Raw genomic sequence first — 14,979 nt, 5'->3', positions numbered from 1 at the left:
TTTATAGAGCGCATTTACATTCACTGTGATACGGGAATGATGTCCCTTTACCAGAACCAACTTAATAATTTCTTACGATTGTAAATTATATAGTACTCTGCTACAGTATTTCTTCACAAGTAGTTACAAAACCTGCCAAAACACAAGAAGGAAAGTATTTTTTTTTGTTCAAAAAATGACATTTAACTGTCACACAGCACAGGAAACAATGCTTAGAGATAAGTTATTGTTCCCAGAAGAAAGTGGGTCAGTAAACTACTTGGCTGAAGATAAAAGACCACCCTGCCCCGGGAACACAGAGCCCAAACAGCACAATGTCAAGAAGCAGCACCTCGAAGCAGAGATCTGAGGATGAAGCCAGCTCACTTGTGTTAGAGAATGAGCATCACCGTTTAGGTCCAGTGTGCTGGAAAGCACCTGCTAGTTCAGAAGGCTTTATTTGTAGAATCTAAAAATTCGACCAAGGATGCTAAAGGCATTCACCAGCAGATGCTCGTTTTTCTGGAACCTTTTCTAACACTGGGGTCAGGAAATTTGTAAACCTTGCTGCATCTTCTTGGGGCCAGCTGTCCTTTTCCACAAGCGCCTCCCAGCGGCTTCTGCACTTTGGCTCAGTGATAATGCCGCACCCTCCTTTTCTGGTGAAAGGCGCCTGGGAGTATTTCCTGTGCATAGCAGTTCAGTGATCAATGCTGTGTGATCTTCATCTCTGGAATAGTCTTCCCCAGAATGTGGTTCAAACAAACAATCTTCTGTTGCCAGCTCAAGCCATACTCGCCATACTCATACGCCAGCAGGTGTACTGTGACCTGCTCCTCTTAGAACCTCTGTGGATCTATGCTGATGCGTGTGGATGTCTTCTGTGACGTGATCGTGCACCCAACAACCATTTCCCAGGTCAGCAATTTTAACTCTTAGTTTTATGTGCATTCCATGGATCCAGGGGATTCGCCAACAAGTCAACTGCCTGGCTTTTGTTGTTGGCAAATCTCCAGTGCTGGGGGCTGAAACCATCCTGCTTCTGGCATGGGATGGACTGCTTTCCTCTTGTTTGGTAGGTGGAGAACCCTCGGAAAATGCAGAGCCACGGGCCTCAGGGGCTAAGGGCCTTGAGAACAGGAAGTGGACAGTCCTGGAAACGGTGACTCTGGGATTTGATGTCATCCATTTGACAATTCACCGTTGAATTGTTCGCAGTTGTTGTTACGCTGTAATCACTTTGTGCGTTTGGCTCATCAGGGCTGCGTTCCTCAGGATTTGGGCAGTCTTCGTCATCGTCTTCGTCGTCTAGCTGCTGTTCCAGTAAGAGTGGGCCGTTCTCAATGCGGCCGTCGGCTGGGTGGTTCAGGCCATGCAGGGTCTGTGTTTGCAGGTTCTAGTCCAGCATCGTCTTCACCTTGCTCAGCATTTCCTTTCTCGGCATCTCATCTCCTTTCTCCTCCTGATCCTCGGGGTCGGATTTGCAGTCTCTCCCTCAGTGGGCCCCTCTAGCTCTGCTGTTTTCAGTTGTACCTCAGAGTGAGATTCTTCATCTTGCGGATTGGAAGGCACGACCGAGGTGGTGTTCTCCTCTGTTATTTTCCTTTCAGCTTCTCGCTCTAATTCTTCTTTTCTCTGCAGGTGTTTTCCTGGTAACTCAGCCTGCCTCCTCTTTTTCAGTTTTCCCTTTTCCTTTAGATATTTTTCCTGTAGGTTTTTGTAGTGGAGCTGTACTCACTGCAGACCCTGAAGGAAGAGGAGCGCTGCTCTCTGCCACTGGGTGGCCTCGGCCGCCCCTCGGCTCACGGCGTCGTCCACACACACGGGATGTCTGCCCGCTCCACGTCAGTGCGAATGACCTCACGCTCACCGTTAGACTTCTGAACCGTGACGAGCCTGTCGAGTGACGGTCCTCGCACAGCGTGCTGGGAGGCCTCAGCAGCTGGAACTCGTGGCCCCTTGAGACGGCGACCCAGCACCTCACGACCCTGCGGGCCTGCGTTCCGTCCCTGCCGCGGTCATGCGGCGTCCATTAGCTCTGCTCTGTGTCCTGATCGGGCCCCTGGAGTCACTTTCTTGAGCACATTTGAGCAATTTTATTTCGTCCAAAGCCGTCTCTAACACTGGGCGCTTTTCACCGCTTCCATTGCGACACAGCCAGACAGTAGCGACGTGTCCCCAGCCAGCTCCCGGTGGCGCGATGCTGGTCAGTGTGAGGGCCCCAGCTTTCCGGGTGACGCTGCCTTCACCGTGGTCCACAGGGCCCTCTGCTCGCCCTCGCCCGCCCCAGCTCTCCTCCCAGGCTCGGGCGGGTCTGGCACAGGTGGGGGCGAGCTACGGGGGTTCTGCCAGGCACCGGCCTTTATTTTTATTTTTTTTTTAATATTTATTTATTATTATTATTTTTTAATTACATTAAAATATATATATGAGGTCCCATTCAACCCCACCGCCCCCGCCCCCCACTCCCCCCACAGCAACACTCTCTCCCATCATCGTGATACATCCATTGCACCTGGTAAGTTCATCTCTGAGCATCACTGCACCCCATAGTCAATGGTCCACATCATAGCCCAGACTCTCTCACGTTCCATCCAGTGGGCCCTGGGGGGATCTACAGTGTCCCGTAATTGTCCGTGAAGCAGTATCCAGGACAACTCCACGTCCCGAAAACGCCTCCACATCTCATCTCTTCCTCCCGTTCCCCACACCCAGCAGCCCCCATGGCTACCGTTCCCACACCCATTTCACATTTCCTCTGTGGACATTGGATTGGTTGTGTCCATTGCACACCTATGTCAAGTGAGGGCTTAGATTCCACATGGGTACTGGATGCACTCTTCCCGCTTCTAGTTGTAGACACTCTAGGCTCCATGCTGTGGTGGTTGACCTTCTTCAACTCCATGTTAGCTGAGTGGAGTAAGTCCAATAAGTCGAAGTGTAGGAGCTGAAGTCTGTTGAGGCTCTGGGCCTGGGTGTCATATTATCAGTCCAGAGATTCAAATCCCCTACATATATCTTAAACTCAGCACCAAATACAATTCCAATAAAGTAGCATGCAAGTCTTGTGAAAAGAGATCCCCTCTGAGTCCATTTCCATCACGCAGAAACACCAGCTCCAAAGAAGGGCCATCTGTCATGGCAGTGAACCCCTTCTGCCATGACCATAGAACCCGTGGGTCTCTTTATCCCTCAAAAGAACCAATACCTGGGGTTGTATCTACCTTATCTGTCTCTTAGACTCTGTTCAGTTGTACATAGGGGTATTCCTTCTGACAACCTCCAGACTCTTTTTTAGAGACTCACAGCCTTATAATCTCATTTCTCCTCTCCATTTCCCCCTTACATTAGGTCAAACCGCTTCCCGAAGTCATGTTATTATATGTAGACAGGTATATTCTGCTGTTCCGCATTGAATCTTTAATTCAAGGTCATTTTCTAGTTGCTTCTTCAGCTGGTATGTGGTAGTGATCCCTCGGTGCCAGGGAGGCTCATCCCCGGGTGTCGTGTCCCACGCTGGGGGGAATGCATCACATCTACACGCTGAGTTTGGCTGTGAGAGTGGCCACATTTGAGTAACATGAAGGCTGTCAGGAGGAAACCCCCAGGCACAATGCTACTCTAGGCCTTGTTCTTATTGCAGGTGCATAGGCTCAAAAGTGTAGCCATTAATATCAAGGGCCCACTGTTGGGCCCTCCTTCCTTCCTGGTTCTTGCCGTTGCACCTGGAGGATTGCCGCTGCTCTCCCAGGGCCCACAACAGTGACCCCCCGGCCAGGAGCCCAGTATCCCCCCAGCTGTTGTTTTTAATTGTTTCCACTATGAGTATATATAGACATTACCATATACCCTGGGCATATGCCCTGTATAACTCCCTGTCAACCATATATATCCTGTCAATAACATCCCATATCAGTATTCCTCCGCTGCCATTGTTGAACCACTCTGTGATCCAAAACTTCCCGTAAAGTGAATCCCAACATAATGTCAGCTTCAGAAGAGTCTTAGATCACCAAAATTCGTATATACAATATACAGTATTTCCCCAGATCCACCATAAAACCTTTTCCCTTCCACAGCAATAATCTTTTAACTTATTCATATCATATTTCCTGAAACTGATGTACAGATTCCGAAACTATAGTTTTCAAACAAGGTAACATTTGTGCTTACTATGTGGTCCATACTTTAGGTTGTACAGTTTTCTAAATTTTTTAGTTATCCTATGTTTTGTCTTATGGTTTTCATTATTAGTCTGTCGTCCCCTATATGTTTTTGGTGTAATATTAGCTGTTTTATATTCATCCTCGTGTACTCTCACATAACTCCTCTTTTGCCCCCTTATTTACCTTTGTTCCATCCATTGCACGTCCATTTTCCCCTCCCCTTAGGGCCCACAACGCCTGCCAATCTAATGCCCTGGGAGCCGTCCTTTCTCACGAGAGATACAGTTCTCTCTATTTGTCGGCATTAGTCTTCCCCAGGATATGGGTCCACCCCACCCAATGGTAGAACGCACCTTGGCAAAATGAGCCTTCAGCTATTCCCTCCGGAGTCCGTCCTGCATCAGACCATACCCCCTGAGCGTCCTAACCAGGTGACCCTCCTACTTATACTTTGATACGTTTTACTCAACATTTAGTTCTCAACAAACTTCTGGCACTCTCCCATGTTTGTATGTTGTCCCTCCCTCCCACCTATTTCTTGGACCATATTACCCCTCTTCCCATCCCCAGCCCCCCTCAAACCCAGAAAACCCCACCCGAAGGTAACCCCTTGCCCCCATTTTGTCCCTTCTTTGTGCTCATACTTACCCCCAGCTCATCACAGATTCCACCCCTACAGACATTAACTCACATCCTTCCTCCACCCCCCGATTTCCAGTAAGCCACTTTTCCAGACTCTAGCTCTCTGAGGCAGTTAACTTATTTCATATCATTGAGGTCATATAGTATTTGTCCTTCAATGCCTGGGTTGCTTCACTTAACATAAGATTCTCAAGGTTCATCCATGTTATCACGTGCGATTGTAGTGTATTGGTTCTTACAGCTGAGTAGTATTCCATTGTGTGTATATACCACATTTTATTGATCCACTCATCTGTTGATGGACTTTTGGATTGATTCCAACTTTTGGCGATGGTGAACAATGCTGCTATGAACATTGGTGTACATATATCGGTTTGTGTCCTTGTTTTCAGATCTGATGGGTATATACCCAGCAGTGGTATTGCTGGGTCATATGGCAAATCTATGGATAATTTTTTGAGAAACTGCCAAACTGTCCTCCAGAATGGTTGGATCCTTCTGCATTCCCACCAGCAATGGATGAGTGTTCCCCTTTCTTCACATCCTCTCCAGCATTTGTATTCTACTGTTTTTTTCATGGCTGCCAATCTTATGGGAGTAAGATGGTATCTCATTGTAGTTTTGATTTGCATTTCCCTGATAGCTAGGGATTTGGAGCATTTTTTCATGTGCTTTTTAGCCATTTGTATTTCTTCTTTGGAGAAGTGTCTGTTTAAATCTTTTTCCCATTTTTTAAATGGGTTGTTTATCTTTTTGTTTTCGAGATCTATGAGTTCTTTATATATGCAAGTTATAAGTCTCTTATCAGATATATGGTTGCCAAATATTTTCTCCCATTGTGTGGGGTCCCTTTTTACTTTCTTGACAAACTCCTTTGAGGTGCAGAAGGCTTTAATTTTGAGGTAGTCCCATTTATCTATTTGTTCTTTTGCTGCTCGTGCTTTTGGTGTGATATTCATGAAGCCATTTCCTATTACAAGGTCCTGTAGATGTTTCCCTACACTGCTTTCTAAGGTCTTTATGGTCTTGGCTCTTATATTTAGGTCTTTGATCCATCTAGAGTTGATCTTTGTATAAGGTGTGAGATGGTAATCCTCTTTCATTCTTCTACATATGGCTATCCAGTTCTCCAGGCACCATTTGTTGAATAGGCCATTCTCTCCCAGTTGAGAGGGTTTGGTGGCTTTATCGAATATTATATGGCTATATACATGAGGTTCTATATCTGAACTTTCAATTCGATTCCATTGGTCTGTGTGTCTCTCCTTATGCCAGTACCATGCTGTTTTCACTACTGTAGCTTTGTAGTATGTTTTGAAGTCAGGAAGTGTGATTCCTCCTATTTCGTTTTTCTTTTTCAATATGTCTTTGGCTGTTCGGGGCCTCTTTTTATTCCAAATAAATTTCATAGTTAGTTTTTCTAGTTCCTTAAAGAAGGCTGTGTTGATTTTTATTGGGATTGCATTGAATGTGTAGATCAGTTTTGGTAGGATAGACATCTTAATAATATTCAGTCTTCCTATCCATGAACAGGGAATATTCTTCCATTTATTTAGGTCTTCTTTGATTTCCTTGAACAATCTTGTATAGTTCTCGATGTATAAGTTTTTTACCTCTTTAGTTAAATTTATTCCTAAGTATTTGATTTTTTTATTTACTATTGTGAATGGTATTTGTTTCTTGATTTCCTCCTGATCTTGCTCATTATTGGTGTATAGAAATGCTACTGATTTTTGCGCATTGATCTTATAACCTGCGACTTTGCTAAACTCATTTATGAGTTCTAGGAGCTTTGTTGAAGATCTCTCAGGGTTTTCTATATATAGGATCATGTCATCTGCAAATAATGAAATTTTGACTTCTTCCCTTCCAATTTGAATGCCTTTTATATCTGGTTCTTGTCTCAGTGCTCGAGCCAGTACTTCCAAGACAATGTTAAATAGGAGCGGAGACAATGGGCATCCTTGTCTTGTTCCTGATTTTAGAGGGAAGGATTTCAGGACTTCGCCATTGTAAACAATGTTGGCTTTAGGTTTTTCATATATACTCTTTATCATGTTCAAAAAGTTTCCTTGTATTCCGATCTTTTGGAGTGTTTTTATCAGGAAGGGGTGCTGTATTTTGTCAAATGCCTTTTCTGCATCTATAGATATAATCATGTGGTTTTTTTCTCTCAATCTGTTTATATGGTGTATTACATTGATTGATTTTCTTATGTTGAACCATCCTTGCATACCTGGGATAAATCCCACTTGGTCATGGTGTATAATTCGTTTAATGTGTTGTTGAATACGATTAGCAAGTATTTTGTTAAGTATTTTTGCGTCTAGGTTCATTAGAGAAATTGGTCTGTAATTTTCCTTTCTTGTGGTGTCTTTGTTTGGCTTTGGTACTAGGGTAATGTTGGCATCATAGAAGGAATTAGGCAGTGTTCCTTCTGTTTCGATTTTTTGGAATAGTTTCAACAGGATTGGTGTTAGTTCTTTCCGGAATGTTTTGTAGAATTCACCTGTGAAGCCGTCTGGCCCTGGGCTCTTCTTAGTTGGGAGATTTTTAATGACTGATTCTATCTCTTTGCTTGTGATTGGTTTGTTAAGATCATCAATTTCTTCTTTCGTCAGTATGGGCTGCTTATGTATTTCTAGGAATTTGTCCATTTCCTCTAAATTGTCATTTTTGTTGGAATATAGTTTTTCAAAGTATCCTCTTATGATAGTCTTTATTTCTGTGGGGTCAGTGGTGATATCACCTTTCTCATTTCTTATTTTGTGTATTTGCATCTTTTCTCTTTTTTTCTTTGTTAGTCTCGCTAAAGGTTTGTCAATTTTGTTGATCTTCTCAAAAAACCAGCTCTTGGTCTTGTTTATTTTTTCAAGTGCTTTCTTATTTTCTATTTCATTTAGTTCTGCTCTTATCTTTGTTATTTCCTTCCTTCTTCTTCCTGTTGGGTTACTTTGTTGTTGTTTTTCTAATTCCTTCAAATGTGCAGGTAATTCTTCAATTTCTGCTCTTTCTTCTTTTTTGATATATGAATTTATGGCTATAAATTTCCCTCTCAGTACCGCTTTTGCTGCATCCCATAAATTTTGGTATGTTGTGTTATCATTATCATTTGTTTCAAGGTAGTCATTGATTTCTTTTGAGATTTCCTCTTTGACCCACTGTTTTTCTAAGAGTGTGCTGTTTAATTTCCAAATTGTCGTGTGAAGTCTGGGTCTCTGTCCCTTGTAAATTTCCAGCTTGACTCCACTGTGGTCAGAGATATTGTTTTGTATGATTTCGATCTTTCTGAATTCATTAAGCCTTTCTTTGTGGCCTAGCATATGGTCAATCTTGGAGAATGTTCCATGTGCGCTTGAGAAAAATGTATATCCTGCTGTGTTTGGGTGTAATGATCTATATATGTCTATTAGATCCAGCTCTTCTAATATACTGTTCAAATGTTTTGTTTCTTTAGTGATTCTCTTTTGAGAGGTTCTGTCCAGAGTTGATAGTGGTGTATTAAAATCCCCCACTATAATTGTAGATGCATCTATTCTTTCACTTAGTTTTTCCAGCGTTTGCCTCACATATTTAGAGGCGCCCTTGTTAGGAGCATAAATATTTATGATTGTTCGATCTTCTTGACAAATTGTCCCTTTCACTAAAATATAGTATCCTTCTTTGTCTCTCACAATTGTTTCGCATTTAAAGTCTATTTTGTCTGATATTAATATAGCTACTCCTGCCTTTTTTTGGTTGTTGTTTGCTTGTATGATTGTTTTCCAGCCATTCACTTTCAACCTCCATGAGTCTCTGGGTCTAAGATGTGTCTCTTGTAGGCAGCATATAGATGGGTCGTATTTCCTTATCCAGTGTCCCAGTCTGAATCTTTTGATAGGTGAGTTTAATCCGTTGACATTCAGTGTTATTACATTTAGAGAGTTATTTATGGTAGCCATATTTTGGTTGGATTTGTGTTTGTTATATTTTGTTTGTATTATTTTATTTTCCCCTTCTATTTTTGTCTTTCTTGTTGCTTTTACACTCTCCTCCATCTCTGACTGTCCTGTTTTTTCCTTTCTTCCTGCAGAATTCCCTTAAGAATTTCTTGAAGGGGAGGTTTCTTGTTGATATACTCTTTCAGTTTCTGTTTATCTGTGAATATTTTGAACTCTCCATCATTTTTGAATGCTAGTTTAGCTGGATAGAGTATTCTTGGTTGGAGATTTTTTTCCTTTAGTACCTTGACTATATCATACCACTGCCTTCTTGCCTCCATCGTTTCAGATGAGAAATCAGCACTTAATCTTATGGAGTTTCCCTTGTATGTGATGGTTTTCTTTTCTCTTGCTGCTTTTAGAATTTTTTCTTTGTCTTGAGCATTGGATAATTTGACAAGTATATGTCTTGGGGTGGGCCTGTTGGGGTTTATGACCAGTGGAGTGCGCTGTGCTTCTTGGATATGTACATCTGTCTCTTTCAGTAGATTTGGGAAGTTTTCATTCATTATTTCCTGCAACACTCCTTCTGACCCCTTTCCCTTCTCTTCTCCTTCTGGAATGCCTATAATATGTATGTTTGAGCGTTTTGCATTATCATTCAGGTCCCTAAGTCCTATCTGGATTTTTTCTACCTTTTTATTGACCACTTCTACTATCTGTTTGATTTCCAATGCACTGTCTTCCACATCACTAATTCTCTGCTCTGCCTCTTCTAGTCTGCTGATATTTGCTGCAAGTGTATTTTTGATTTCTTGAACTGTGGTGTTCATTTCCATCATATCTGTTATTTTTTTGTGCATGTCTGCAATTTCCCCTCCAAGTGTTGTCTTCACGCTGTTAACCTCTTTCATTACTTCATCAAATTTGTCGGTGATAAATGTTCTGAGATCTTTCATTGCTTGTGCGAAGTCCTGCCCCCCTTCCTGATTTTCAGTTTGTTGATTGGATTCAGCCATGTTTTCCTGATTACTGGTTTGGTTTGTAGATTTTTGTTGCTGTCTTGTCAACATTTTTTCTTGACGGGTTTAATCAGTTCCTTAGCTTCTTTGTCTAGTCTTGGAGATTAATTAGCTGTTGTTTTTGCGTAAGTGTTATATCTTCTCTTTGTCACTTTGTTCTTCTTATTCCAATTTCTTATTGCTAGTTAAGCTCACTTTAAAGGAAAGTATTAGTGCTGGGGAAAGTCAATTGTGTAAGGAAGGAAAAAGTGTGAAGTAGTATTGGTGATATATGTTTACAAAGCAACAATATGAGTTCTGGGAGGATGGAGGTTAGATCATGTAAATTGTGTAGAGTTATAGTAGTAGGAAAGTACCTATAATGAGGTAGACGACTGAATATGGGAGGAATGTGGTACGTACTAAGAGGCTATTGTTTTCGTGAGAGAGGGAAAGAGAAAAGAAAGGTAATAGTTTCAGGGACGAATACCAGATGGAAAACTAAACAAAGGTATTAGAAATTAAGAGTTAGACACTTTGTGGATCAAAGAAAGGGAGATGGAATATAGGAGAGATAGCAGATGGTGGAGGATATCAAGTTGTAGGGGAAAGGGGATAGTGTAGATAGGCTAAATCTATTCACAGAGAAATGAGGCAGTGGAGGGTGAGGAAACCCAGCAAATGTGAGGTATTTCCTGTAGGACCCATTGTATTGTTAAGGTAAAATAGTATAAGAAGAATATTGGGGACAAGAAAGAGAGGATTGAAAAAAAAAAAAAAGAAGAACAAGAACAACAACAACAAAAAATAAAAAATAAAAAATAAAAAATAAATTAAAAAAGTAAAAAAAACAAAGAACAGAAACCCCGCCGCCAGGCTCGGCTGGGCTCAGCTGGGCTCCGGTCCCCCGCCCGCCGCGGCTCGGCTGGGCTCGGCTGAGCTCGGCTTTCCCGCCCGCCGCCCGGCGCGGCGTGGCTGGGCTTGGCCCCCCCGCCCGCTGCGGCTCAGCCGGGCTCGGCCGGACTCGGCCGGACTCGGCTTCCCCGCCCGCCGCCCGCCGCGGCACGGCTAGGCTCGGCTGGGCTTGTCTCCTTCGCCCGCCGCCCGCCGCGGCACAGCGCGGCTCGGCTCTCCCGCCCGCCACCCGCCGCGGTGCTAGCTGCCTCGGCTCCGCCTACCCAAGGAGGGAGTCCTCCACACGTAGCTGGGATCTCCGTGTATATTTCACAGATGGATCCTCTCTGTTACCTTCCCTCCAAATCGATGTCCAGACACCTCCGGATCAGGAAAAATCCCGAGACAGCCGGTCCCAAAGAGTCTCCGACGCCTCCCAGCCGATTCCCCCCAGGAGCTTCCCACCAAATCGATGTCCAGACACTTCCTGCCCTGAAAAAATCCTGAAAAAGCCTGGTCCCGGAGAACCTCCAGCGGTGCCCAGCTGCCTCTTCCCAGGAGAGACGGCAAGGCAAGCTCACTCAGCCACCATCTTGCCGGAAGTCTCGGCACCGGCCTTTCTGAGGAGGACGACGTCTCGGGAGCCTGCCGCCCGCAGCTCGGTCTGCTGCTTGGGTCCAGAGCTGAGGGCATGTGGTGAAGGCAGTGCTCAGAGGGGGCTTCCGTGGACGCACAGCTCTCCACACCGGGCTTGCTGCTCAACGTTTCTGTGCCTCAGTTGCTCATATTTTCGGATGTCTGTTTTTTTTTCGGCCTCTGTTTTCGGGCCGGAATGGCCAGCACTGTCCAGGAGCTGGTCCTCCCACGGTGGAAGGGGCAGGGGCTTTGGCGGCGATGACGACACGGGAGCCCGGCGCAGCCTCCACTCGCCCCGCCACCTGGACGGAGGCTCGGACCGTTTTAAAGTCTGCTCCTGGTGCGCCCCAGTCTAGTTGACCTCTTGGGTATTTTCTCATGTCCACTTCTCCTCTTTTGCACCATCACTCCCTGTGTCTTGGCTGGCTTTGCAACTGTTGGGTCCTGGCATTTGATATTTTAACGTGCTGTTGTTGGAAGCTGGACTCTGGGGCTTCCGTCCTTCAGCTTGTGTGCGGCCGGCGTGGTGCGGGCAGCCCTCAGCACGGGCTTCCTCCCGCCAGGTCGGAGGGTGCTGCTCTCCGGCACTGCGGTGCCCACGAGCCTCCCTTTGCCATTTCTTGTACGTGGTGCAGCCGCGGCAGCTCCTGCGCCAAGCGCAGCTCTGGGCTTCTGCTCACGCCACGTGCTCTTGGCTTCACAGCCTGCGCCCCTGTCGGCAGAGATCAGCCTTGGAACATGAGTCATTTGGATTCCCCGGTCTTACAATGATGACTTTTTAAAGATAGATTTTTTTTCTCTCTAATTTCTTTAAACTGTTACATTCAAAAAATATAAGAGGTCCCCATATAGCCTCCATCCCCTCACCCCACTCCTCCCACACGTTCGTGAAAGTTTTGCTTGCTTGATACCATGCTTAGCCTTCGTAGGAATGAGCTCTGTCATTTTTTCGTTGCTTCTGAAATTAGTCTGATGTGCCTGCGTTCCCACTCCCCCTCTCCGGGTCCCGGCACTTGGCGCACTCTTCCTCAGGGCTGATGTGCTCCTCGGCAGGAGCGCACCGCCTGCACATCTGGGGCTTGGCAGGCGGCGGCGCCGCGGGCGTCTCCCGCAGGATGTGCTCAACGACCCGGTGTGGGCAGGGCCTGCGTGTTGCATTGCTCCTGCGTGCGGCTGGGCCGGGAATGCCGCGCCGGCCCTAGGAGGCTCCTGCAGGCCCCGGGAGGAGCTGCCGTTCCCTGTCACCACCGTGACTAGTCTGAGAGGTGCGTCCCAGTCCCTGCCTCTTCCCTGCGCGGTCAGTGCTGTGGGGACAGTGTGCCCGCAGGGGGCCTGGCGCCCCTGCAGGAGGGAACGGGTACCTGGGGTCTGCGAACCCGGAGCAGGAGGGTGGGGCTGGTGTGGCCGACTGCAGGAGCTGCACAGACAGAGGCGTAGCTGGGGAGCGCTGCGCCGTGACGAAGCACCCCATTGATGGGGGCTCAGGAAGTGCAGAGCGTGGCGTTGGGGGCCATGAGCTGGGGAGGCCCGCAGGAGCTGGATCATTCTGGAAGCTCGGACTTGATCGTAAATGAAATGGGAAATCACTGAGGGGCAGGGCCAGGGAGCCTTTGGGAGACAAGGTGGAGGGCAGTTTCTCACTGGGAAGAAGCTGGCGAGGAAGTCCCGCTGCGACTGTAGGCCAGGACGGGGGCGAGGGGAGGGTGGGCTCCAGGGGTGCCACCTTCAGCCCGGGTGCCATGGTGCACTGTGGTGCCACAGGAGCTCCAGCTGCTGGGCGGGTGGCGGGGATGGTGGACACGTGGCTTTGGAGCAGAGGAGATGTGCCGGCTCTGGGTGAGCTGGATTTGAAGTCTTGGTAGCTGGCGCGCAGTCAGGGTGCGCAGCTTTGGGGGGGTCCCTGTGTGTGTCTGAGTGCAGCCCCCCCTGCCCCCGGCCTTGCCACGGACGCGCCCCCTGGCCAGCCCTGCGGCCGTGCTGGGGAGGGGACGAGGTCTGCCCGGCGGGAAGCCCGTGCTCTGACGTCCACGGCGAGCGTGGGGCATGCTCACGCCGTCCTCGTCTGCGCCGCCACCTGTGCCTGTTCCCCGCACGTGGTTTCAGGGACTCAGACTCGCTGTTGACTCGCTGATTTGAAAACAACACAGAGCTCTTGAACAGTGTTTCCGTGACTTTAAAAATATCACCTAAACGTGGTTTGCCCGGCACACGGCTGCCCGGTCAGGATTTGTGGATGAATGAATGAGTGAACGAGCGAGTGAGAGCCCCAGAGGTTGGGGTCTCTAGCAGCCCAGCTGTGGGCTTTGTTCAGCCCCTCCTGGGGCACCTGCCCCTTCCATATTCAGGTCCATGTTTCTGTTTTGCTTTCCAGATGCAGGTCAAATAGAGCAACGCACGCGTGCTCACAGCTCCATCCTCACTCCCGAGCCCTCAGTGTTTCACCGAGTGGTACTTGTTACTCATCTCTTGTCCTAAATTCTGAAAAGCAGATTTGCTTCCTCTCCTTCGCTGAAGCCAGGGCCTCGCCCCCACCTGGGCACTGTTTCCGGCCATCAGTCCCCGAGCGGAGACATGCGCGCTGGAGGCTCGCGGGCCGAGAACCCTGGCTGGGAGCGGCCGCCTGCGGGAGGAGCCGCACTGCCGAGCCGTTTGTGTTGTGCTCTGGGCTTTTGGCAAAGCAAGGCAGTGCTGGCTGCCCCTTGGAGGACCCTCCTCTTTCCACAGAGGCCAGGACATTTCAAAATAAACTCCTGGGGAGTATTGGAGGAGCCGTAACTGACTGCCCCGGCACCCGCCGTGAGCCTCGAGGACACTGGCGGAAGCCGCCCCCCTGGGAACCCTTCCAGTGGCGAACGTGCAGGGGCGTTGCCCAGGGGGAAGGGGCTCGCCCTCTGCCTCAGCCTGGTTCAGCCTTGGGGTCAGAGGAGGTGGTTGGGGGCTGCCGAGCCTCCGGGTGGAAGCGCGTTCTCTCGGTTGGCAGTTACAGGTGGAGCTTTCTCCTGCCGGAGCTCGAGGCTTCTGAAGCTGTTAATTTGACAAGTCACTGAGCCCTGTGACACGGGATGTGTGGTCTGTTTTCACAACAGCCCCGGGGGGTGGTTACAGAGAGAGGGGCAGTGGTTGACAGGCCAAGTGCTGCTGCCAGTGCTGCCAGGGAGAGCCTGGACTCAGGGCCGGGCCGGGCTCGGTGCACGGTGCCACATGCCACCGCCTTCGAAGACATGCCTGGCCAAGGGCTTCCTTTGCGTTCCTGCTAAGGGCAGCAGGCGTGCTGCACACTTGGGCAGAGGCAGGCGAGCTGCGCCCCATGCGTCGCTGCCGCCACCGCCGCTGCTCCTTTCTGCGCATGCGCTGTCTTGTCAGCCTCGGCCTTGTGGACAGCAGGGAGGGCTCGCCGCGCCCCACTCCCACTTCTCCCTCCTGCCCTGCGCGGGGGCATCGTCGGCGCCAGGCCGTCCTGTGAGCTGTTCCCGCGCCACTCGCTGGAGGTCAGGCCGCCTCCGCCCTTGACGCCGGCTGGGGCGTCTGTGTTTTGAAGCCCCTCGAGAAACAAGCCAGCGCCGGGGTCTGCGGTGAGTGCCGCTTGCAGAGGCCAAGGTCGGCCTTGCTGCGCCAGGAGGCTGTGGGCAGCTGCCTCTGCACCCCCTCGGCTCCCCTGGCTGCGCACCCCCAGCCTCAAAACCGTCTCCTCGCGGGAGGTGGCCGTCCAGTAAGAGACGAAACCTGAACTGCTGTGAGGCG

The 14,979-nt window shown here is 48.4% G+C and overlaps 1 protein-coding gene and 1 pseudogene across 9 annotated transcripts in view; one reads left to right on the top strand and one right to left on the bottom strand.

Moving 5' to 3' along the window:
• Positions 1 to 14,979, top strand: part of BANP (BTG3 associated nuclear protein) — a 170,826-nt gene that overhangs the window by 87,055 nt on the left and 68,792 nt on the right. The window lies entirely within an intron of this gene.
• On the bottom strand, positions 449 to 12,709 carry LOC139436839 (SRSF protein kinase 2 pseudogene; annotated as a pseudogene).

This window comes from Dasypus novemcinctus, chromosome 18 (assembly GCF_030445035.2).
Source record: "Dasypus novemcinctus isolate mDasNov1 chromosome 18, mDasNov1.1.hap2, whole genome shotgun sequence".
Lineage (NCBI taxonomy): Eukaryota > Metazoa > Chordata > Mammalia > Cingulata > Dasypodidae > Dasypus > Dasypus novemcinctus.
This window is presented reverse-complemented; position numbering and strand designations above follow the sequence as displayed.